The sequence below is a fragment of the Grammomys surdaster genome, unplaced genomic scaffold (genome assembly GCF_004785775.1).
Source record: "Grammomys surdaster isolate TR1022 unplaced genomic scaffold, NIH_TR_1.0 218, whole genome shotgun sequence".
Classification (NCBI taxonomy): Eukaryota; Metazoa; Chordata; class Mammalia; order Rodentia; family Muridae; genus Grammomys; species Grammomys surdaster.
In genome coordinates, this window is record NW_021604663.1 from 3193635 (window position 1) to 3219087 (window position 25453).

Consider the following 25453-nt stretch of genomic DNA (forward strand, 5'->3'; position numbering starts at 1 on the left):
CTGGTTCAAGACATGCTAACTGTACAAAATTCATTTGACATGAGATACAGGGGCAGGAGAGATGGCTCAGTCGTTAAGAGCACCTGCTGCTCTTCTAGTGGAATGAGCACCTGTAACTCCAGTTCCAGGGGATCTGATGTCTTCTTCTGGTCTCTTCAAACACCAGGCACACATATGATACACAGACTTCCATACAAGCAAAACACCCATAAACAAACAAACAAACAAACAAACCAAGAACTTAAGGTGAGATACATCTCAAACTCCCTGAGCCAAACCATCCCAGGGAAGTCCTTACAAAGATTGCTTGGCTAGCCAACATTGGTGAGCTGAGAAAATATGGAAAACTTTCTTTCTTTTCCTGTGGGTTTGGTAATTCTCTACCCACCCTCACCATGGGAAAACTGGAAACTGGAAGACTTAACCAATAGCGAAACTAAGAAAGGGTGTTTCTTGTGCATCCGCATTCCTAGCTAAGCCTCAGAATAGTGCCAGAGATTTTTGACAGCTGAGGCCTGCAGGATGCCTAGGACAACATACAGTGGCTCAAGTCTCTAGCGCGGAGCTGAGCCCCAAACCCAAGATCCATGCATAGGAAGAGGCTCTGTGAGCACAATCGGGGAGCAGACACCCCAGTAAATAACAACCTGCCCATCTGTCTTATAAATGCTGACAAGATATGTCCTAGGGGCCAGGGGTAAGTAGCAGCAGCCAGGAAAGTCTTCCTGGAGGAAGTGGGAAATAGGCTTTTCTAGAGAAAGGTCCTCATTAGTTTGGTTTCTGTGGCTATGATAAAACCCTCAGCAGCATTGGCACGGAGTCAGGGGGAACGTTTGTTAGGCTTACAGTCCATCAAGGAGAACCAGGGCAGTAACCTGGAGACACGAACTGAAGCAGAAGCCCTGGACCAGTGCTCCTTACTGGTTTGATCCTCTGGTTTGTTTAGCTACTTTTCTTCTACAACCCTGGTCCACCTGCCCAGGGAGTGCTGTCCACAGTGGGCTGGGCTCTCCTTCCTAACTAGCAATTAAGAAAATGCCCTTCAGACATGCCCACAGGGCAAGCTAATGGAAGCAATTCCTAGGCTGAGGCTCCTTCCCTTTTCTCAGGTAGCTCCACTTTGTGCCCAGTTGACCAAAACTAACCAGTACAGGCTCAAAGTGGGTACTTGCTTCTGTTGGGGACAAAGTCACAAAGCAGAATGAGACCTGGGCAGAGGCAGGCTCTACCCGGTACCTGGAAGCTGGCAGAAGATTGAAGAGTTCCTGTTTCCCGCATAAGCCACACCTCCTCACCTGTTTTCCCAGACGCAGGCACCTATCTTCTTCTTTGCCAGGACTGGCACCTGCCTGCCCTTCAGTTACAGTAACCCTTCTGAGAACCCCTGGTTGCACTCTGCTCCGGTTCTGGCATCAAGGTGCCCTGTCCTGAGGTCCCGGAGCATCTAGCCGCGCTACAATATAGGAATGGTCTGTTGGTTTATGGCTTGCAGGCTCTGAGCACCTGTAGCTGAACCCAGGGCTTTAGTTGTGACTGGTGAAGATTGAGAGTGGGTGTGTGCTGCGCCCCCTAGTGGGGAACTTTGGGAATGAGAGGGATGCTTCAATAGAGATGTGACTACAGCACCCACTTACTGGACTCATACTTCTGAACAAGCCTCTTCCCCGCCCTTCCCTTGCCCCTCCCCTCCTATACCCAGCTCGAGGCTACCGAAGCTCCATGGCTGTTATGGTAATCAGATACTGCTCAGTGCCTCAGTTTCCCCATGAGAAGAAACACCTGTTTTTTAGAGATAGCCTGGTATTCCCAGGTGATATTGATATCTTTAAGTTAGATCCAGCAATCCACCCACCCTGGGAATTGGTCCTGTAAAAAAGAAAATCAAAATATACTCTAACAAATGAGAGCACATATAGGGGTATTGATGGTAGCAATGCTCATCAAAAGGGACCTGATCACACATGCACACACACACACACACACACACACACACACGCACACACACACCAAGGAAAGGTGCTATTGTCCTGGATGATTTACAAAGATGTGACTGGACTGTTGGTGAATGAGGATAACGGAATATAGCTTTCTCCCCTCTCCTCCTCCTCCCTCCTCTTTTCTCTCTGTCTTCTCTCCCTTCTCCCTTCATTCCCTCCCCAGTTCTTTCTTTCCTCTACCCCTCTCTTCCTTTCTGAGTAACAATCCTAGAGCCACCGAGCAGGTGGAAGTCCTCAAGTGAGAGAGGCCAAGTTTGAGCAGAGTGAGGAAGACATCTTTCTAGCATTCTGAATAAGTCATGAAGGTGTGGGGAGCTAGGTAGTGATTGGGAGTGTGAACAACAAGAGAGTGCCCAAGTCAGGCCTCAGCCCAAGGAGAGAAAGGTCTTGGGCTTCCAATTCCTGGGCTTCCAATTCCTGGGCTTCCAAGTCCTGGGCTTCCAATTCCCATTCCTCCCTTGGGTATCCAGGTGCAGGGGGTTGGGGGGGGGGGAATAGGGAATGGGTGGATCAGCAGAATCTTGGACAGTATTCAGTGAAATGGCTCTCTTAGACAATATGACAATATCCAGTGAAGCAGCTTGCACGCACACATACACACACACACATGTTGTTGTTAGGGTGAATGCGCATTGGCTGAGGCTTATGGTACTGGGAATGGCTCATTTGCATGGAGAGACGCCCAGGTGCTTGCCGGAAGAAAGGAAAGCGAACCTATAGTTTCACCAAAGACTACAGGACACTCCTCAGGTAGAGGATGTGGGTGTCAGGCAGGGAAGAGGAAGCCTTCCTGAGAAAGAGAGTCCTCCATTTTGTACTGGGCTCAGGGTTGCTATCCAGACATGGTAGACTACGACCTTAATATAAGCGGGATCTTTCAACGGGGTCCTGCGATAGGAGCTCCTTGGTACAGATGTCAGAGGGCCTGAAGGAGAAAGACTGACCCAGGTCTCAGGCTTGGCTCTAATGGAGCTATGCATTTCCAGTCACTGCACGCAATCATCTCTGCTAGCCTGCTGTGTCACCACCATTTCAGGTGCCCACAGTCATCTGTAATCCAAGAAGATTAGATAGAAAATTCCAGAAATGATTCATAAGTTTTGAACTGCATGCTACTCTCAACTGTATGGTGGTGGAATATCATATAACCCTGCTGTGGTTTATATATACTACAATATACATATATGTCATATACATATATATACATATACACAATAATTCCCACTGGATGTGGCTCATTTTTTTTTTGGACCAGTGTTTCCATGCTGTATTTACTGACTGCCCATTAGTGATTTAGTAGCTGTCTCCAATGTCAGGTCAGCCGTGACCGTGATGGTATTAAATGATAATCTCATTGCCCTTATTTTCCTAATAAGGATTCCTAATAAGACCACTAGAGCAGTGCTGCCCTAGTGGGGTATGCTAAAGAGAAGCCAGGAAGTAAAAAGTTCTTCACATAAAAGGGAAAAAAAAAACATGCCGAGGTTACTAAGATCTACAGCAAGAACAACCTGTGCATGAAACCATAGAGAAGCAAAGAGAAATCGACGCTGGTTTCGGGCTCCACCGACTGTAGAAGTTCTGGTCACTGTGCATAGCAAGCACTTGGTCAAGACTGGGGAGCATTTCTATACCCAAAGATTCAGGGTGCTTCTACTAGGTCCTTACTGATGACCAGGGAGTCCCTGCCTCTTGCGTTGTATGAATGATAGAGCCCTGAATCTACAGAAACGATCAGGGGAGGGGGAGGGGACTTGGAGGCACAGGCCTGGATGACGCTTTGTACTTGCTCTGAGCCTGATTCATCGCTGGAAAGCAAGGTTAGAAATGCTGAACTCCCGGCTGCCACAGGACACGCCACAGCTGTTCTGCCAGGATTGTAGCCCAGTGTTTTGTATTAATCGGCTCCAGAGGGTAGGGCCTAACTCCCTAAGGACTCTGCCCCTTAGAGTGACATTGTGGGAGCAGCCGTGCCAGGGAGACTGATGTCCTGACTTTATGTAGACCAGAGCTTCCTTGGGATCCTTCTCTACTTAAAATACTTTCCCAGGTGACCTCCAGCAGGGAAGGGTGTTCACAAGGAGATGCCTGGCTCTGCCTCCAGCCCTGCCTTCCTTGCTGTCTGTTGGGTTTCCCAGGACTCAGTAGCTACCACCAGGGGGAGACAGTGAGTCAGCCTCCCTGAGAGACCAGGCTCTCTTTAGAGTTGGTTCCTGATGCAACTTCAAACTCCTTGTTAAGTATGCTTCCCTCTTGATGCACGCGCTAGATAATGAGGCAGCCTCAGTCGCATCTTCGGCCTGGATCAGTTCTTCAGAGGCAGCTTAATCCCGCCATGCCACAGAGATCAGCCTCTCAGAGAGGTAACACCATGCCACATGCATTGCGATGTTTCTCTCGTTGACCTGGAACCAACCAACTAGTCCACAAATGAAAGAAAAAACAAAATATGCTGTATGCACACACAGGTCTGATGGAGTATTACTCACTCTTCAAAAAGGATGAGATCCTGCCGAGTGGGACAGCATGGATGAACCAGGAGAATGTTACAGTAAGTAGACATAGAATAAAACACAGCACGAGCTCACTTATACGTAGAATCTGAAGAAGTCAAATCTAGATTGTGCTGGTTGCCTGGGACCTGCAGCAGGAGCTGGATGGAGTGTTGGTCAAACACTGTAAGGGGTACCAAGCATTAACCACGTAGGGTGAGTGATGCCTATAGTTAACTATGCTGCCATTTGAAACTTGCCTTAAGCATGAAAGATGGAGATAGTACAGGCACACCCTATAGCAGGCAGTGTTGGAGGCTGAGCACACAGATGAGCCAAGTAGCTCCCGGCCCAGCAAGAGGTATACACACAGAATGCATTGGGAACGTCGGGTGGGTACGCCACATGAGGCATATAGGTAGGCTCTTGGCACTCATGTGCAAGCCCTGCCTACTAAGGTGGAAAATCCAGTCTTTCGCCACATGCTGCCCAGACCATCTAGAAAAAAACAAATAATTTAGAGGTCTGGACTGTAACTGCAGAACAAGCCAGTCTGAGAGGCCCACTCAAGAGACCAACCTTTGATTCATAAGGCCGTAGTTCAATAATACAGGCATCAAATCTCAAGTTTGTTTTGGTGTGTGTATGAGGGGTGGGTGTATGTTCCTGTGGGTACATGTGCGTGACCACCAGGGATCCACCCATCTCTGCTCCCCAGCCCTGGGGAACAACTGTGCACCATCATATTTAACATTTTTTCCCTAACTTTCAGAATTTGAACTAGGTTCCCTATGCTCAAACTGCAAGCCTTTTACTTCAGGAACTATCTCCCCAGTCCCTTTGGGGTTTGTTTTGGGTTTGGGGTTTTTTTTTGATGTGTGTATGTGTGTGTGTGTGTGTGCCTGATTAGGAGTGCCTCATGAGTACAGGTGGGGGGCTATTTGCTGGACCATTGGCAATTCATCAGTGCCTGTACCCATCAAGACAGTGACAGCCCTTCCTTCTCCCAGCAACCTTTAACTGTCAATAGTCCCTTGGGGAGGGATGGAGCCCTTTCCTCTTTCCATGATGAAATGTTGGCAAGTCCAGTCTTGTGCAGGTATCCACAGCTGCCAAGAGTTCATGGCTTCAGCATCTGTATGATGAGCAGAAGACGCTATTCCAGAGCTGTGCTCCCATCCGTCTGCCTCGGTATTCCCTGGGCCTCTTTGTGTACAGAAAGCCATGCGTGATGTAGATGTCCCCTTTAGATCCAAAGGCCCCACATGACCTTCTTCTCTGAACCTTGACCAAGTATGAGTCTCTCTTTGTATCAATCACTGCAAAAAGAAGTGTGTCTGAGACCTGAACCAATCTATGTTTATAAAGCTAAGTGTTTGGAGGTGAGTTTGCTACTAGGCCCACTTGACTACACCAGTAACACTGGGTTCTTCCCTGGGGCCCATGACCATGCCAACCACAGGTTCTTGGCCAGATTTACAGTACCAACTTTCAAGGCCTTTAATAGCTCCTCGTTACTTCAGAGGTTATTCTGGGAGATTGCTCCATAGTTGGCAAAAATCCAATGACAAGCAAAGCTTGTCATTACTGTAATTAATTCAGGCTAATCTAGATGACCGCCTAGACAGATCTTACCCATGTCCATGAGTTTCTTACCCATGTCCATGAGTTCAGGAGTTTCCAGCAGCTTTTCCTTGAGTGTGATGTGACTGCACAGGGCAGCTAGGGAGGATGATGGCTCCCCATCAGGTGCTCAGCAGCTGGCCCTATATCCCTGCTCTGCTCTCCCTGGATCCTTACCACACACAGCACAGCAGCCAGGATGGGGCAACAGTGAGCGTGGACTCCCTCGAGACGCTGTCTCCATCACCTTCCAGGCAGCCCAGGGACTGACAGTGAAGGGAGAACAAGGAGTGGAGGAATCGCTGTGCTCAGTTCCCCAGTGGGGGGTCCTCATGTCATACAAGTTGGGTGGCAGCAGGACAGTGTCCCCCCTGGCTCTGCTCACACATGCTTTGCTTCCTGATAAAACTTCCAAGAGGCACTGGCCCATGGACAGAGGACCCCATTCCTGCTGTGCTTCAGTATTTCCATCATTATTTTGGTTGGAGTCTTTTGTCTGGAAACTGAGAGAGGGAGAGGGGGAGGGGGAAAGAGACACACACACAAGAGAGAGAGAGAGAGAGAGAGAGAGAGAGAGAGAGAGAGAGAGAGATCTCCAACTCTCTGACCCTCAGTTGTATTAAAAGATAATTTTTAAATTTAAAATTATTATTATTATTACTACTAGTAATAGTGTGCATGTGATTGTGTGTGTGTGTGTGTGTGTGTGTGTGTGTGTGTCTTACACATCATCCAGATCTTACCTTTCTTTCTATTGGCTTTTTCTCAACAGAAAACACACGTGGGTTTACCTCTACATTTTACACCATTCATTTTAAAGATTATCAGCTGTGTGACTTTAATTTCCACTCTCTACTTCTACTTTGGGTAGGGAAGGCATTTTAGCAGAATTAGCAGGAGTGGAGTTGGATTGTGGGCATCAACAAGGGTCTGGTGTTTTCTACTCATTCGTAGCTAAACCTAAGTTGAAAATGAACTATCAGATTTTGTTATTGTTGTTGTCATTATTGTTGAAAATAGGTTCTTCTCTCATACACTGTATCCTGACCACAGTTTCCTCTCCCTCCTCTCCTCTCAGCACCCGCCCACCACACACACCTCTCTTCTTTCTCAGATCTACTTCCTCTCAGCCTCCCTTCAGAAAGCAGCCTCCCTCCAAGAGACAACCACCAAACATGGCAAAACAAGACACAAGACAAGGCCAAAGCCCTCACACTGAGGCTGGACATGACAACCCAACAGGAGGAAAAGAGTCTGGAGAGCAGACAAAAGAGTCAAAGACACCCCCGCTCCCACAGTTAGCAGCCACAACATATGCCCAGAGAACCCGGTGCAGACCCATGCAGGCCCCATGCTGTCTGCTTCAGTCTCTCTGAGCCCATACAGCTCTGAGGGGAGGGATGCAATGGCGACTCTCTGCATAATGTCTGGCTGTGCGTGCATCTCTGCATCTGCTCCCATCTGCTGCTGGGGGAAGCCTCTTTAATGAGGACAAGGCACTGATCTGTGACTATAGCAGAATATCATGGATTCATTTCATTGATTTTTGTTTGTTTGTTTGTTTGTTTATATCAGTTGTGTTTGGTTCTACCCTAGGTAGGGCCGTCCAAGCAGTGTTGGGATGGGCTCCCTCTCATGGAGTAGGTCTCAAGTTAATCAGACATTGGTTGGCCACTCCTACAGAGCCTGTGCCACCATTGCCCCCAGCATACCTTGCAGTCAGGACAGATTGTAGGTAAAAGGATTTGTGGCTGGGTTGGTGTCCATGCTTTTGTTCCAGTAGCTTGCAGAGTCCCTTGTCACATCAAAGAGACTAGACTGTAGGGGTGAAGGCTCCATGCAGATACCAGCTCCAGCTCTCTGCTTTCAGCGATCTGTGTAGTGGGTCCCCACTGTCAGTTCGTGTAGAGTGACCCTCTATCCTAGCATCAGCCTAGGTTGTTCAGAGCTCTCCACAAAACCTCCTCAGGCAACAACTCTGCACCCTGGGAACCTTCTTGCCTGGCTGCACAGAATAGCCAGTTCACACACTCTGCATCCGCCATGACTAGGAGCTCTAACTAGGATCACTGTGATGGTTTGTATATGCTTGGCCCAGGGAGTGAAACTATTTAGAGGCGTGGCCTTGTTGGAGTAGGTGTGTCACTGTGGGAATGGGCTTTAATATCCTAGTCCTAGCTGCCTGGGAGCCAGTATTCTGCTAGCAGCCTTCAGATAAAAATGTAGAACTCTCAGCTGCTCCTGCACTATGCCTGCCTGGATGCTGCCATGCTCCCACCTTGATGATAACGGACTGAACCTCTGAACCTGTAAGCCAGCCCCAATTAAATGTTGTCTTTTTTAAGAGTTGCCTTGGTCATGGTGTCTGTTCACAGCAGTAAAGCCCTAAGACAATCACCCTCATAAATTCCAGGAAGTTTCCATGGCAACAGGCTTTCACACCATCCCTCAAGTTCCCCCAACTCCAGCTATCTCTTCTCACACTCTCTCCCTCCATACCATCCCCCCCAATGCTGTAATCTCTCCCACTCACATCCCCACCCTCCCCTGTCCACCTTCAAAATCTATTCTATTTCCCCTTCCCAGGGAGATCCATGCATCTTCCCCAGAGCCCACCTCTCTCCATAACCTCCCAGTACCTGAGGACGATAGCTTGGTTATCATTTTCTTAATGGCTGATATGCACATAGAAGTGAATACATGCCACATTTGTCTTCCTGGTTCTGGGTTACCTCACTCAGGGTGATTGGTTTTTCTAGTTCCATCCATCTGTCATGAGGCCATTCTCTTTAAACAGCCAAGTAATACTCCATTGGGTAAAGGTGCCATACTTTCTTTATTATTCTTCAGTTGAGAGGCATCTAGGTTGTTTCCAGTTTCTAGCTATTAGGAATAAAGCTGCCGTGAATGTGACCGAGCAAGTGTCCTTGTGGTCAGATGGAGGGTCCTTTAAGTATCTGCCCAACAGCAGCATAACTAGGCCTTGAGGTAGATAGATTCCCAATTTTCTGAAAACCACCATGCTGACTTCCAAAGTGGCTATACAAATTTGAGCTCCCATCAACACTGGAGGAGTGTCCCCCTTATTCCACATCCTCACCAGCACGAGCTGTCACTTGTATTTCTGAGCTTCACCATTCTGACAGGCGTAAGAAGGAATCTCAAAGTCATTTTGATTTGCATTTCCCTGATGATCAAGGATGCTGAACATTTCTCTAAGTGTTTCTCAGTCATTTGCGTTTCCTCTGTTGAGGATTCTCTGACTAGATCTGTACCCCATTATTTAATTGCGTTATTTGTCTTCTAGTTATCTGGTTTCTTGAGTTCAGGTTTTATTTCTTACAGGCCTCTCTGGACAAACATGAACAGTTCACACTGAACCTGCCTGCTAGGACAGGCACTCGAGGCTCCACAGGCTCCACACGCCTGAGCCCTGTGGGCAGGAGCCCCTCCCTGCAGTGCAGCTGTGAAGTGGGGTCCTCCACTTTGTGCATGGTGACTGGTGTAGGACTGTGTTCTCTCCCTCCTGAGCCTTTCTCTTCAGTGCTGGTATTCCTAGGGTCTGCTTTCCAGTTTGCTTACATTGTTTTATTTTTCTGAAACCTGCTCCTTCCCCTCCATCTGTGAGCCCTGAGGGACTTTGAGGACTTAAAATGAAAGAAGAATTTATGAGCAGAAAAAGGCCCTGGTACTGAAAGTCATTCGTTCATGGGTCTGTTCCCAGTTTCTCCCTTCTAGCCAGTGTGATTTTCTGGCACTCCTTTAAGTGAGATTGTCTTTATTCAATAAATTCAGTTTCTGTGTGTATCCATGAGTGCACGTGCATTTGTGTGTGTATGTGTGTGCGTGTGCACAAATGCATTTCTGCGCACACACACGTGTGCATGTATATGTAACTCAGAGGATGACAACCTTAGCAGTCATTCCTCTTGTGTTTTCCAGTTTTTGTTTGAGACAGTCTCTCACTGACCTTCATCAACTAGCTAGGCTTGCTGGGCAGAGGGCTGCAGAGATGGTCCTGTCTCTGCCTCCATCTCTGCAGCCCTGGGATTACAAGCATACACCACCATGCCCAGCTTTTTGTCTGGGATCTGGAGATCCGAAATGAGCTTCTTGCACTGGCTAGTGCTTTGCTGAGATTTTGCTTCAGTCCTCTATTGAAATCTTGTCCTACAACTCCCCAAAGCCTGGCAACAGATGAAGAAGCAAGGGAGTCTTGTCTCAAGGAGGTGCAGTCGAGGAGGTGGGATGGGGTGAGGGGAAGAGCAGAGGGGTGGGGAGGTGGGTGCACTTCCTGTAGGGAATCCCAGACCCTGAAGACCCTGCAGTGCAGCCATGTAAAGCCAAGAGCCCTGCTCTTCCAGAAGATGGAGATCCAGGAGGTGGCAGGCACTGTACAAAGCATTCTGTCCTGGAAGCTTTGGAGCATCCCATGGAAAGAAGTCTATTGATGATTCAGAGCAGTTCATCCAGAACTGCACTGCCCACTGGATCCTGACTCCCGTCTTAGCGGTCTATGATGCTAAGGATGTTACAAACCTCCCTCTGAGCACCCACCAGGGCGGCTGATCCCTGCTCAGAATGCTGGACAGGAGCCACCATCCCCCTAAGCCAGTTGGGTGTGAATGTAGCTCCTGCATGGGGTACCAGACTGTTATCACAAACCTCACTAGAGGACAGTCTGGATCACTGGATCAGGATAAGGAACCTTGGTGGTAGCAAGGTCAGAGGGGGCCGAGGACCAATTCCTTTGTCTCCTGTCACCTGTGGCTGGGATAAAGCCATGGACGCCTTCAGCACGGTGACCTTTCCTCCCCCCATTTCTTCTCCCAATTCCTCAGTCCTCACTAAGGGTGTTCTCTTTTCAAAAAAAAAAAAAAAAGAATAGAAGAGGGAGGCTGAAGTTTGGACTGACCTAATAATTTACAGTAAACTAGGTCTCTAAAAGTCCAAACTCAGGGTGTCTATAGGACCATGCTATCTATGACCTCGTGAGGCCATGCTGTATGAAAGTGTGCAGGGCCACACTGTTGGCAGATAGGAAATGCTGCTGTGTCTCCAGGCATGCAGAGCCATGCTATTGAGCTTGGGAAGCTCCTGGCCTCTGGAATGATGTCTTCTCATGCCTGACTCTCCATCTTGTGCCCACAGCAATATATATATATATATGCATATATTTTGCTTAATTATTAATTTTTTTTAGTACAGCTGAAGCCTGTATCCACCAATCACTCCCGATGGGAACTCTGGAGGTTTTAGAAAAGAACAGTCCTGGAGTGCAGTGGGCTGTTTGTATGGGAACCAGGGAACGGAGCTGCTTTCTTACCCTAGGGCCTTTCCCCTAGAGGGATTTCAGATTACACCATCAGCATCAGCAAAACCAGCTGAGGAGCATACAAGTATTTCAGGCTGGTAGCAGAGGGGTATGTGTCACTGGGTTCTGACCTCTGGGATCACAGCACATACTTTGTAAATCCGACTGGGGGTTGGATGAAAGTCATATCTTTCGATATGTTTGCAGAATACTTTGAAGAAAAAAACTTTTTAAAAAACACAAGTTCTTGCCAAGATGCCTTGCTGTGCAGGGACACTAGTTCCAGCTACCTGCCCAGCCCCCTCAGACAAAAGTAACTGTGGAGAGCTTCCATGATGGGACTCACACATGCTTGTGTTGGCCCTTACAGACTCTCCTGGGGTGAGAGCCATTGCTTCACATGTCCCAACCCTGTGCTGGCAGGGTGCTCAGAAAATAGCTTAGAAAAACCACCTCAGAAGAATTGCCAACTAGTCAACTCTCTGTTTTTGCCTTGCTCTGAATAAACCATGTCCTTCTATGATGAAAGAGGGCTCTGGGGGAATCACTTATGGGGTAAATTGCAGATCACAAAACAAAGTAATACTGCAAAGATGTTGGAATTTTGATGGCTCTGTGTTATGATGTGTTAGCTAATGTTCATTTCTCCCTCTGTGACGGCATGGATGTGGCTCTATTTTATTCTCAGAAATGAGAAATATGATGTGTCTATGGTTCTATTCAGTTGCCTAAGCATTTTTAAAGAAAATGATAATCAACATGCTACGTATATTTTGGAAATCTGGGTTCCATGTTCTCCCTCTGTTCAGCCCAGCATCTCATAGGATACCCTAGGACTCATGGAATAGGATTACAGATCAAGAGACTGAGGCCACCCCATGACGGTTGGCTAAGGAAGACACACAAAACCAAGTAGAGATGACAGGGACATTTCATCACAAATGACAATCCAGCAGGAGACTTTGAGACATTACTACTGGTTGAAGAAACTAATAAAGATCAGTAACAATGCCTTCTATCCCAACTCCAGTAGAAAAACAAAAAATTGAGGGTCTGGAGAGCTGGCTCTGTGGTTCAAGGCGTTTGCCAAAGCCTGACACACTGAGTTCAACTCCCAGGGCCCACGCTGTGGAAGGAGAGAAGCAACTCCTGCAAGTTGTGCTCTGGTTTCCACAAGCATGCTATGGCTTGTGCATGCCCAGACACATGTGTGCACACTGTGCACAAAATAAATGTAATAAAAAAACTAGTGACTAGCAAAAGTATAACAAAAATTTCATAGAACACACACAAGATATACATTGATATGCACACACATACAGAAACCTTCTATGTGCACATGTTCATTCAGTGACAGGACTGAGTGGCCTAAATTGAGAAGACATGAGCAGGAATATTGAGAATATTAAAGTACTCTGAAAATAGTTTTTCCCTAAATGGTTGTGATTTTCTAATTATCACACACAAAGTTTAGTACAAGATTTTGAAAAAGTATTTTTCTTTTAGTTGTGTCTCTGTGGATATGTGCACTAAGTACGGGTTTCTGTAGAGACCAGAGGCTGCCCTGGAGCTGGGGTTAAAGGACGCTGTGAACTGCCCAGGTCCTCTGCAGTACACGGAGCCATCTCTCAAGCTGCTGATGCTAGGTTTTTTTTTTTTTAACTAAACAAAGCTAACATAATATTTATCTGGAAACCTGCATAATTGAGAGTAAACAGTGGATAGATGCTCTGCCACAGCTGACATTAGCCAGCGGTCTCTAGAGCGCGGTCCCAAGCCCAGCCCAACCCCCCTCCCCCGCGGCCTCCCGCCCCCAGCCCTACCACCCACTCTCTGTATGACTGTAACAAAGATGTCCTGACAACATTAGTACCGCAGTTCCAAGTTTCAGAACGTGTGTACCGGAAAGCTGCCAACAGGGAGCACTGCTTTGACGGGATACCCATCGACAAGAATGTACATAACAACCTCTCCTGTGCAGTCAATGCCCGCTTCCTGGCCATAGTCACTGAGAGCTCAGGAGGTGGCGCCTTCCTTGTCATCCTCCTGGAGCACACAGGAAGAATCGAGCCAAACTACCCAAAGGTATGCGGTCATCAAGGCAATGTGCTGGACATCAGCTGGAACCCCTTCACTGACATCGTCGCCTCTTGCTCCGAGGACACTTCAGTGCCGATCTGGGAGATCCCTGATGGTGGGCTAAAGCGGAACATGACCGAGGTTCTCCTGGAGGTCCGTGGACACAGCCGCCGTGCAGGGCTGGTTGAGCGGTACCCCACGACCAACAACATTCTGTTCAGCGCTGGCTATGACTACAAGGTCTTCATCTGGAACCTGGACATAGGTAAGCTAGTGAAAATGATTGACTGTCACAGAGTCGTGATTCTCTGCATGTCCTTCAATGCAGATGGCAGCCTGCTCGCCACCACATGCAAGGACAGGAAGGTTCGCATGATTGAACCTGGCTCCGGCCGTGTTCTGCAGGAGGCAAATTTCAAAAACCAGAGTGAGCCCGGTAGTCTTCCTGGGCAACATGAAGCAGCTCCTCACGACAGGGCTCTCCAGGTGGAACACAAGATAGATTGCCGTCTGGATCCAGGAGGATCTGTTCATGCCAATGATCGAGGAAGAAATTGATAGACTCCCAGGCCTCCTGTTCCCATTCTATGATGCTGACACCTACATGCTCTACCTGGCTGGAAAGGGGGATGGAAACCTACGGTACCGTGAGATCAGCACAGAGAAGCCCTACCTGAGCTACCTCATGGAGATCCATTCTCCAGTCCCACAGGAAGGCCTAGGTGTCATGCCCAAGCATGGGTTGGATGTGTTTGTCTGTGAGGTAGTTTGCTTCTTTGTACAAGCTAATGTCCCTCAAGGGCCTGATTGAACCCATGTCCATGATTGTTCCCCAGAGGAGGTCAGATTCCTACCAGGATGACATTTACCCCATGACACCAGGCACAGAGCCAGCACTGACACCTGAGGAATGGCTAGGAGGTATCAACCGAGATCCCGTGCTGATGTCTCTGAAATAAGGCTATAAGAAATCTTCAGATAGTGAGTTCCACGACAGCCAAGACCACACAGAGAAAGAAACCCTGTCTCAAAAACAAAACAAAACAAAACAAAAACAAAAACAAAAACAAAGAATCTAGATTTACCTAAACTGGGATTTGCTTTTTATTTGACAGTTAGTGCCTAGAGTCAATTTTAGACTGGACTTCACCTACCAACTATACCTTAACCAGGTAAAAGCAATTTGGGATTCTTTTGAAGACCTACTGAGAGGCTTGGGGATCCAGTGGATATATAAGCCTTCTGGCTGGGGCAGACACCTGGCTGGTCTGCTCCTGTGAAGACACCTTGTCCTGAGCCTTCCTAGAGCAGCTGGTAAGAACCCTCCCCCACAACCCTACACCCCAGAACTGCAAGTGGGAGCTTGGGGCACTCTGGACCCATCACCCACCCAAACCCCGCCCCTCCAGAATACCCCTCCCCTTCCACCCCTTGCTTGGTCCTTTTGGCTAAGGCAGACACCTGGCTGGTCTGCTCCTGTGAAGACACCATATCCTGAACCATCTTAGAGCAGTGGTAGAACCACTGCACTTGGAGCAACGGAGGAACCACTGCACTCAGAGCAGCAGGATTTCAGGATCCCAGAGGAAGCCTGAGTCCCAGGAGCTCAGCAGAGGAACCACTGCACTCAGAGCAGCAGGACTTCAGGATCCCAGAGGAAGCCTGAGTCCCAGGAGCTCTTCCACCCAGGAGCTCAGGATCACAGGATCACAGAGACATCTGGACTCTGAGGAGTTCTGACACAAGCAAGATAACTGGAAAGACAGTCTCCAGTCAGAGACAGTGAGTGCAGATAGTTCTAGAATTAACCAGATGGTGAAAGGCAAGCACAAGAATATAAGCAACAGAAACCAAAATTACCTGGCATCATTAGAACCCAGTTCTCCTACAATAGCAAGTCCTGGACACCCCATCACACCAGAAAAGCAGGATTCAGATTTAAAATCACTTCTCATGAGGATGATAGAGGACTATAAGAAGGACATAAACAACTCCCTTAAAGAAATACAGGAGAACACAGGTAAACAGGTAGAAGCCCTTAAAGAGGAAACACAAAAATCCCTTAAAGAATTGCAAGAAAACACAACCAAACAGGTGAAGGAATGAAACAAAACCATTCAGGATCTAAAAATGGAAGTAAAAACAATAAAGAAATATAAAAGGGAGTCTACCCTGGAGATAGAAAACCTAGGAAAGAAATCAGGAGTCATAGATGCAAGCATTACCAACAGAATACAAGAGATAGAAGAGAGAATCTCATGTGCAGAAGATACCATGGAAAACATTGACACAACTGTCAAAGAAAATGCAAAATGCGAAAAGCTCCTAACCCAAAAACATCCAGGAAATCCAGGACTCAATGAGAAGACCAAACCTAAGGATAATAAGTATAGATGAGAGTAAAGATTCCCAACTTCAACAAAATTATAGAGGAAAACTTTCCTAACCTAAAGAAAGGGATGCCAATGAACATACAAGAAGCCTACAGAACACCAAATAGACTAGACCAGAAAAGAAATTCCTCCCATCACATAATAATCAAAACATGAAATCAAATGCACAAAACAAAGAAAAAATACTAAAAGTAATAAGGGAAAAAGGTCAAGTAACATATAAACGCAGACATATAAACATATAAACCTATAAGAATTATACCAGACTTCTCACCAGAGACTAAAAGCCATAAGATCTGGGACTGATATCATACAGACCCTAAGAGAACACAAATGCCAGCCCAGACTACTATACCCAGCAAAACTCTCAATCACTATAGACGAAGAAACCAAGATATTCCATGACAAAACCAAATTTATACAATATCTTCCCACAAATCCAGCCCTATAAAGGATAATAAATGGAAAATTCCAACACAAGGAGAGAAACTACAACGTAGAAAAAGGAAGAAAGTAATTTTCCAATAAACCCAAAAGAAGATAGTTACACAAACACAATTACACTTCTTATAACTAAAATAACAGGAAGAAACAATCACTTTTCCTTAATATCTCTTAACATCAATGGACTCAATTCCCCCAACAAAAAGACATAGACTAACAGACTGGATACATAAACAGACCCAGAATGTTGCCGCATACAGGAAACACACCTCACTGGCAAAGACAGACACTACCTCAAAGTGAAGGGCTAGAAAACAATTTTCCAAGCAAATGGTCTCAAGAAACAAGCTGGAGTGACCATTATAATTTTGAATAAAATGGACTTTCAACCAAAAGTTATCAAAAAATAAATAAAAAAATAAGGAAAGACACTTCATACTCGTCAAAGGAAAAATCTACCAAGATGAACTCTCAATTCTGAATATCTATGCTCCAAATGCAAGGACACCCACATTCATAAAAGAAACTTTGCTAAAACTCAAAGAATACATGGCACCACACACAATAATAGTGGAGGATTTCAATACTCCACTCTCATCAATGGACAGATCATGGAAACAGAAACTAAACAGAGACACAGTGAAACTAACAGAAGTTATGAACCAAATAACAGATATCTATAGAACATTTCATCCTAAAACAAAAGAATATACTTTCTTCTCAGCACCTCATGGTACCTTCTCCAAAATAGACCATATAATTGGTCACAAAGCAGGCCTCAACAGATACAAAAATATTGAAATAATCCCTTGCATCCTATCAGATCACTATGGACTAAGGCTGGTCTTCAATAATAACAAAAACAATGGAAAACCCACATGCACATGGAAACTGAACAACTCTCTACTCAATGATGACTTGCTCAAGGAAGAAATAAAGAAAGAAATTAAACACTTCTTAGAATTTAATGAAGATGAAGGTTTGTCATACTAAAACTTATGGGAGACAATGAAAGCAGTGCTAAGGGTAAAACTCATAGAACTAAGTGTCTACAAAAAGAAACTGGAGAAAGCATACACTAGTAGTTTGATAGCACACCTGAAAGCTCTAGAACAAAAAGAAGAAAATACACCCAAGAGGAGTAGACAGCAGGAAATAATCAAACTCAGGGCTGAAATCAACCAAGCAGAAACAAAAAGAACTATACAAAGTATCAACAAAACCAGGAGCTGATTCTTGGAGAAAATCAACAAGATAGATAAACCCTTAGCCAGACTAACAAGAGGGCACAGAGACACTATCCAAATTAATAAAATTAAAACTAAAAAGGGAGACATAACAACAGAAACTGAGGAAATTAAAAAAATTATTAGATCCCACTACAAAAGCTTATACTCAACAAAACTGGAAAATCTGGACAAAATGGACAATTTTCTAGACAGATACCAGATACCAAAGTTAAATCAGGAGCAGATAAACCTTCTAAACAGTCCCATAACCCCTAGGGAAATAGCAGCAGTCATTAAAAGTCTCCCCACTAATAAAAACCCAGGGCCAGATGGTTTTAGTGCAGAATTCTATCAGACCTTCAAGGAAGACCTAATACCAATTCTCTTCAAACTATACCACAAAATAGAAACAGAAGGAACACTACCCAATTCATTCTATGAAGCCACAATTACGCTCATACCTAAACCTCACAAAGACCCAACAAAGAAAGAGAACTTCAGACCAATCTCTCTTAGGAATATCGATGCAAAAATACTCAACAAAGTTCTCACAAACCGAATCCAAGACCACATCAAAACAACCATCCATCATGATCAAGTAGGTTTTATCCCAGGAATGCAAGGATGGTTCAATATTCAGAAATCCATCAATGTAATCCACTATATAAACAAACTCAAAGGAAAAAAAAACACATGATCATCTCACTAGATGCTGAGAAAGCATTTGACAAAATTCAACATCACTTCATGATAAAAGTCTTAGAAAGATCAGTAAAAGCAATATACAGCAAACCAGAAGCCAGCATCAAACTAAATGGAGAGAAACTTGAAGCAATCCCACTAAAATCAGGGACTAGGCAAGGCTCCCCACTCTCTCCCTACCTATTCAGTATACTACTGGAAGTCTTAGCCAGAGCAATTAGACAACAAAAAGAAGTCAAAGGGATACAAATAGGAAAGGAAGAAGTCAAAATATCACTATTTGTAGATGCCATGGTAGTATACTTAAGTGACCCCAAAACTTCCATCAGAGAATTCCTACAGCTGATAACATCAGCAAAGTGGCTGGATATAAAATTAACTCAAACAAATGAGTAGCCTTCCTATACTCAAAAGATAAACAGGCTGAGAAAGAAATTGGGGAAATGACACCCCTCACAATAGTCACAAATGATATAAAATACCTTGATGTGAATCTAACCAAGCAAGTGAAAGATCTGTATGACAAGAACTTCAAGTCTCTGAAGAAAGAAATAAAAGAAGATCTCAGAAGACGGAAAGATCTCACATGCTCATGGATTGACAGGATTAACATAGCAAAAATGGCCATCTTGCCGAAAGCAATCTATAGATACAATGCAATCCCCATTAAATTCCAACTCAATTCTTCACAGAGTTAGAAAGAGAAATTCTCAAATTCATTTGGAATAACAAAAAACCCAGGATAGCGAAAACTATTATCAACAATAAAAGAACTTCTGGGAGAATCACCATCCCTGACCTCAAACTGTACTACAGAGCAATAGTGATAAAAACTGCATGGTATTGGTACAGAGACAGGCAGGAAAATCAATGGAATAGAACTGAAGGCCCAGAAATGAACCCACACACCTATGGTCACTTGATCTTTGGCAAAGGAGCTAAAACTGTCCAGTGGAAAAAGGACAGCATTTTCAACAAATGGTGCTGGTTCAACTGGAGGACAACATGTAGAAGAATGCAAATTGATCCATTCTTATCTCCTTGTACAAAGCTCAAGTCCAAATGGATAAAGGACCTTCACATAAAACCAGATACACTGAAACTAATAGAAGAGAAGGTGGGGAAGAACCTGGAATACTTGGGCACAGGGGAAAAGTTCCTGAACAGAATACCAATGGCTTATGCTCTAAGATCAAGAATTGACAAATGAGACCTCATAAAATTGCAAAGTTTCTGTAAGGCAAAGGACACTGTCAATAGGCAACAACAAAACTGCAACCAACAGACTGAGAAAAGATCTTTACCAATCCCACATCCGATAGAGAGCTAATATCCAATATATACAAAGAACTCAAGAAATTAGACTTCAGACAACCAAATATCCCTATTAAAAAATGGGGTACAGAGCTAAACAAAGATTTCTCAACTGAGGAAATGAAAATGGCCTAAAGAAATGTTCAGCATCCTTAATCATCAGGGAAATGCAAATCAAAACAACCCTGAGATTCCACCTCACACCAGTCAGAATGGCTAAGATCAAAAACTCAGGTGATAGTAGATGCTGGTGAGGATGTGGAGAAAGAGGAACACTCCTCCATTGTTGATGGGATTGCAAGATGGTGCAACCACTCTGGAAATCAGTCTGGCAGTTCTTCAGAAAACTCAACATAGCATTACCTGAGGACCCAGCTACACCACTCCTGGGCATATACCCAGAAGATGCTCCAACATATAACAAAGGTACATGCTCTACTATGTTCATAGCAGCCTTATTTATAATAGCCAGAAGCTGGAAAGAACCCAGAAGTCCTTCAACAGAGGAATGGATACAGAAAATGTGGTACATTTACACAATGGAGTATTACTCAGCTATTAAAAACAATGAATTCGAGAAATTCTTAGGTAAATGGATGGAACTAGAAAATATCATCCTGAGTGAGATAACCCAGTCACAAAAGAACACACATGATATGCACTCACTGATAATTGGATATTAGCCCAGAAGCTCAAAATACCCAAGATTCAACTCAGACCACATGAAGCTCAAGAAGAAGGAAGACCAAAGTGTGGGTGCTTCGGTCCTTCTTAGAAGGAGTAACAAAATACTCAAGGGAGCAAATATGGAGACAAAGTGTGGGACAAAAACTGAAGGAGGTGCCGTTCCACCTGAGTATCCATCCCATGTGCAGTCAACAAAGGTAGACACTGATGTGGATGTCAGGAAGTGCATGCTGACAGAAGCCTGATATAGCTGTCTCCTTAGAGGTCTGGCAGACCCTGACATATTCAGAGGCGGATGCTCACAGCTAACCATTGAACTGATCATGGGGTTCCCAATAGAGGAGTTAGAGAGAAGGAGCTGAAGTAGCTGAAAGGGTTTGTGGCCCCATGAGGAGAGCAACAATACCAACCAACCAGAGCTCCCAGGGTCTAAACCACCAGCCTGGGAGCACATAGGGAGGGACCCATGGCTCCAGCTGTATATGTAGGGGAGGATGGCCCTGTCGGGCATAGATGGGAGAGGAGATCCTTGGACCCATGAAGGCTGACACCGAGTGTGGGGGAATTCGAGGGTGGGGAAGTAAGTGTATGGGGGGGGGGGGAGGCCCCCCCCCATAGAAGCAGGAGGAGGGGGGCTAGGATGGGGGGTCCCGGGGTGGCCGGGTAGGGGGTGGGGTAAGGAGATAACATTTGAAATGTAAATAAAATATCCAATAAAAAATTAAAAATAAAAAGAAATCTTCAAAAATGGTATTTAAGGCACCCATCAGAGAAAAGAAGAGTGTTGTCATCAATGGCATAAATTTGTTAGATAATGTCTCACCCAGGACAGAGAATGAGCTCCTCAGGGTGTTCTTCACACAGCAGGATGGAGATTCGGAGGCTGAAGGAGGAGCTGACACAGAAGGACATCTGGTTCCATCAGCTCCAGCTCGAACTGAAAAGCCTGTGCAACAACCCCAAGAACTGTTAGTCTCAGCCCGGCTTGGGCTGTTTTCCAAGCCGATCTCTCGTTGTTTCTACTGGTCCCTAAACTGCCTCTTATCTGTAGAGCTCAGAGACAGGCCCTGGACTGAAGCTGGGGACCAGCTGGTAGACACTACCTACCACCTCAAAAACTGGAAGCTGACCTTTGACCTCCTGACTTCATGCTAACACCAGTTCCCCAGCCTCTCCTGGAAAGCCCAAACCTGAAGAGTCAGATTACAGTCTGACTTAGAACTTGAATTTGTCCCCTGCAGAGGGGCTGCCAAGACCTATCTACACAGGAACCAGTCACTCAGACCCCAGCATCACTTCTGAAGCACAGTGAGGGCTGGATTAAGGGTAGTGCACCCCGCAGACCTCCTGCCCAGCTGATTCTACTCAGAGCTGCTCCGAGATGCCCAGCAAGCTCAAGTCATCTCACCCAATGGTGAGTATCAGTCAGCTGGCCCTTTTCTTAACTCTCTCCCACCGCTTTGTCAGAGAATGAAGAGAATGCTCTCCACGGCCATAATGCCATAATGACCCTTTGCCTACCTTGTGGTTCTCTTCAAAGCTCTTTCACACTCCCTTTCTATTTAATTTGTGAAGCAGAGAGGGTAGGGATTAGTGTCCCCACTTTGTCAAATGACAGAACTGAGGGCTGCCATCAGGAAGCAACTTACAGTCACCCAGAGGGTCAGCGGCAGACCAAGTACCCTTGGTCTCCAGACCCCACGGCCAGGGCCCTTCCCACTGTATCCAGATGCCAATCCATTTGTGGGCTTCTCCAGAATGAGATCTGGAAGCCGCTTCCACTGTCTGCCCAACACCAGTAGTGCCAACATGCCATCCTGCCAGGTTGAAGCCCTCACACTCAGTGCCCCTGGGCCCTCCTGGCCTGCGATCCTTGCTCTCACTCCCCACCAGGGGCTCCATCTGACAGGGTGGAGCTTGGCCCTATGACAGGCAGAGCAAGATGGCTTCCAGGTATGCTCTTATGTTACTAATGCCTTAGCCACGTTTCAATTTTTTTTTTAGGTTGCACTTATTTTTTTTTTTATTGGATGTTTTATTTACATTTCATATGTTGTCACCTTACCCCATCCCCCACCCAACCAAGAACCCCCTATCCCCTCACCCCTCCTCCTGCTTCTCTGCAGATGTACCCCTACCTACCCCCCCCACTCCCACTTCCCCACCCTCAAATTCCCACCCCCTGGGGCGTCCAGCCTTCATGAGGCCAAGGATCTCTTCTCCCACCTATGCCCAGCAGGGCCCTCCACTATTACATATACAGCTGAAGCCATGAATTCCTCCCTAAGTGCTCCCAGGCTGGTGGTTTAGACTCTGGCAGCTCTGGTTGGTTGGTATTGTTGCTCTCCTCATGGGGCCACAAACCCCTTCAGCTCCAACAGCCTTCACCCTAACTCCTCCATTGGGAAACCCATTAACAGTTCAATGGCTAGTTGTGAGCATCTGCCTCTGAATATGTCAGACTCTTGAAGACCTCTGAGGAGACATCCATATCAGGCTCTTACCAGCATACACTTCCTGACATCCACATCAGCATCTACCTTTGGTGACTGTACATGGGATGGATACTCAGGTGGAATGGTCTTCAGACGGCCCCTCCTTCAGTTTCTGTCCCTCACTTTGTCTCCATATTTGCTCCCTTGATTATTTTGTTGCTCCTCAAGAAGGACCGAATCACCCCCGCTTGGTCTTCCTTCTTCATGAGCTTCATGTGGCCTGTGAGTTGAATCTTGGGTATTTCAAGGTTCTGGGCTAATATCCAATAATCAGTGAGTGAATACCATGTGTGTTCTTTTGTGATTGGCTTACCTCACTCAGGATGATAATTTCTAGTTCCATCCATTTACCTAGGAAATTCTCGAATTGGTCTTCTTCACGCTTGCTTTATCCTCCCTCTCTTCCCTCTTCCCATTCCCCACCTAACACATGGATGGAGCTCAAAAGCACTGGGGTCAAGACAGTCACCGCCATTTGGAGAGAAATGTGGGGATCTCTGTCATCGGCTGGGATCTGCTATACATAGGACACTCCTTGCCTGCCCTTCCCATGGCCACCCTGCAAAACTTCCCAACCACAGAGGCTGTCCTGGGGAGCTGAGGTGAGATTCCCTAGCCCTGGGGCCTCTCCCCTCCAAGCACCGATGCTCCCTGCTCCCAGCGTGCTGAAGCAAGTTCTCCTCAGTCACCACCACAGCTAGACCGTCTGTCAGCTCTCCTCTCCCCCTCCACACTTCTGGAGCTTTCTTTCTCTCCATTGGCCTTTGTGGTCTTCTGTGATTATTTATGCTGCCTCCCACGGATAGAATTGAAATAAAATGTTTTCTACTTAAAAAAAAAAAAAGTGAAAAGGGAAATATTGATCTTTTCAACAAAAGATTTCTCCTGTCAGATTTGAAAGCTATTTTAAAGTTAAAACGATCTGGGACTGGGATGATAGCTCATGGGCAAAATACTATGAGTGCATGCTGACAGAGCTCCAGCTCTCAGAAAAGCTGGGCCTGGAAGTTACACACTTGTGTTGTAAACACCATGGGGGTGACAGGAAGCTCCCTGGGGCACACAGGCCAGTCAGCCTACACAGGGAGCTCCAGACCAGTGAAAGAACCTGTTTGAAAAAAGACAGTAGATGGCAACTGAGAATAACAGTCAAGGCTGTCCTCTGGACTCCACATGTGTGTGTACAGGCATGCGCGAACACACACACACACTTCTGCACACATATAAACATACACAGAGTTAAAGTGATTTAGAGACGCATCCCAGAGGTGATATGAAACACAAGGATAAAAAGAACACCGGAGGATCTGTAACTAGATCTTGTTGCATATGCGTGGTGTGTGCTTTATAAGATTGGTGTCCCAAGTTCCTGGAGATGGATAGGTCTTAGATAACGGGTATTTTAAAAAAAAGTTTGTTACCTAGCTTCTTTGGATCTGTGGATTGTAGCCTTGGTGGAAAAGGATGCACTCAGTCCTGCTGTGACTTGATGTGCCAGGATGGGTTGGTACCCAGAGGAGCTTTCCCTTCTCTGAGAAGGGGAGAGGTAATCAGGGGAGGGGTATGTAGGGGTAGGACTTGGAGGAGAGAAGGGACTGTGAAGCTGAAACTTAAGGGTTCTTCAGAAAGTCGGTTGGATGGTGTTTTGCTGGGGCAAACACGTGAAGCAACATTTTGTTACAGTGGACACAGGTATGAAAGGCTCAGGTGGACTCATGTAGGAATGTTTTGCTGAAGCAGACACAGGAGGAAAGGATGTCCTGCTAAAGCAAGTACATGACAGAACATGTGGTGAGGGATTCTTTGCTAACAACACACATGTATTGGTCTGCCTTGCATTGTGTAGTTGAGCTGCATTTGTTGGGACTCCATAGAGTGAAACTGCACCAAAAAACTTCTGGTGTTATACTGCTGTTTCTTGCTACTTCCACAGACTCAGGCTGATTGGATACAGGGGCTGAGGCAAGACAAGTGCTGAAGCAAGATATGTACTGAGGCAAAACCCATGCTGAGGCAAGGCCCATGGATGACGCGTGATGTTTGAGGGGTATATATAGGATGCCACAGAGTGACACAGAGAGAGCATGGCTTGCTGGTACAGATAGCTGTAAAATGCTTGTTGGTCTCTAGTCTTTGCTGATCTTCGCTTCTCTGAGAGAGACACAGATGAGAACTTCCTGGTGTTTCACCTGGTCCCTTCTGCTGCTGACTGTAGCCAAGGCTGAGGCCTCGCTGTCTGCTAAGGTTGTATCATTGCTGCTGCTAACCTGACTCTACCAATCTAGACTGCCAGTGTATCTGTGAAGTGTTTGTGAGTGGATCGAGTTGCCTGCTAACCTGTGATCTGACCTGCTGATTTCTAGACAACACAGATGAGAGTTGCTCCAAAGAATCTTTCTAAATAGGTCTGCTTCCCCTGTGTCCTTTCTTTTCTACTACCTCTGGTGGGTGATGGGCTACAGGGGAGGTTAAAGCATTTAAGAACCATGATTCAAAATAAGGTCTGAAAAAATTAAAGTTACATCATTTTTTTGTAAAATCAGGAACAAGAAAAAGATGGCTACTGTCTTATCTCTTATTCTATATTGTACTCTGTCTTCAAAAAAGCAATAAAAAATAAACAAAACAGATATACATAGAAAAGGAAGCCATCTAAGTATGTGTATTAGCAGATGACATGATTC

The 25453-nt window shown here is 45.9% G+C and overlaps 1 pseudogene; it reads left to right on the forward strand.

The window, feature by feature from the left end:
* The first annotated feature begins 13263 nt into the window (after positions 1-13263).
* Positions 13264-21247, forward strand: LOC114625485 (annotated as a pseudogene).
* The last annotated feature ends 4206 nt before the right edge of the window (positions 21248-25453 follow it).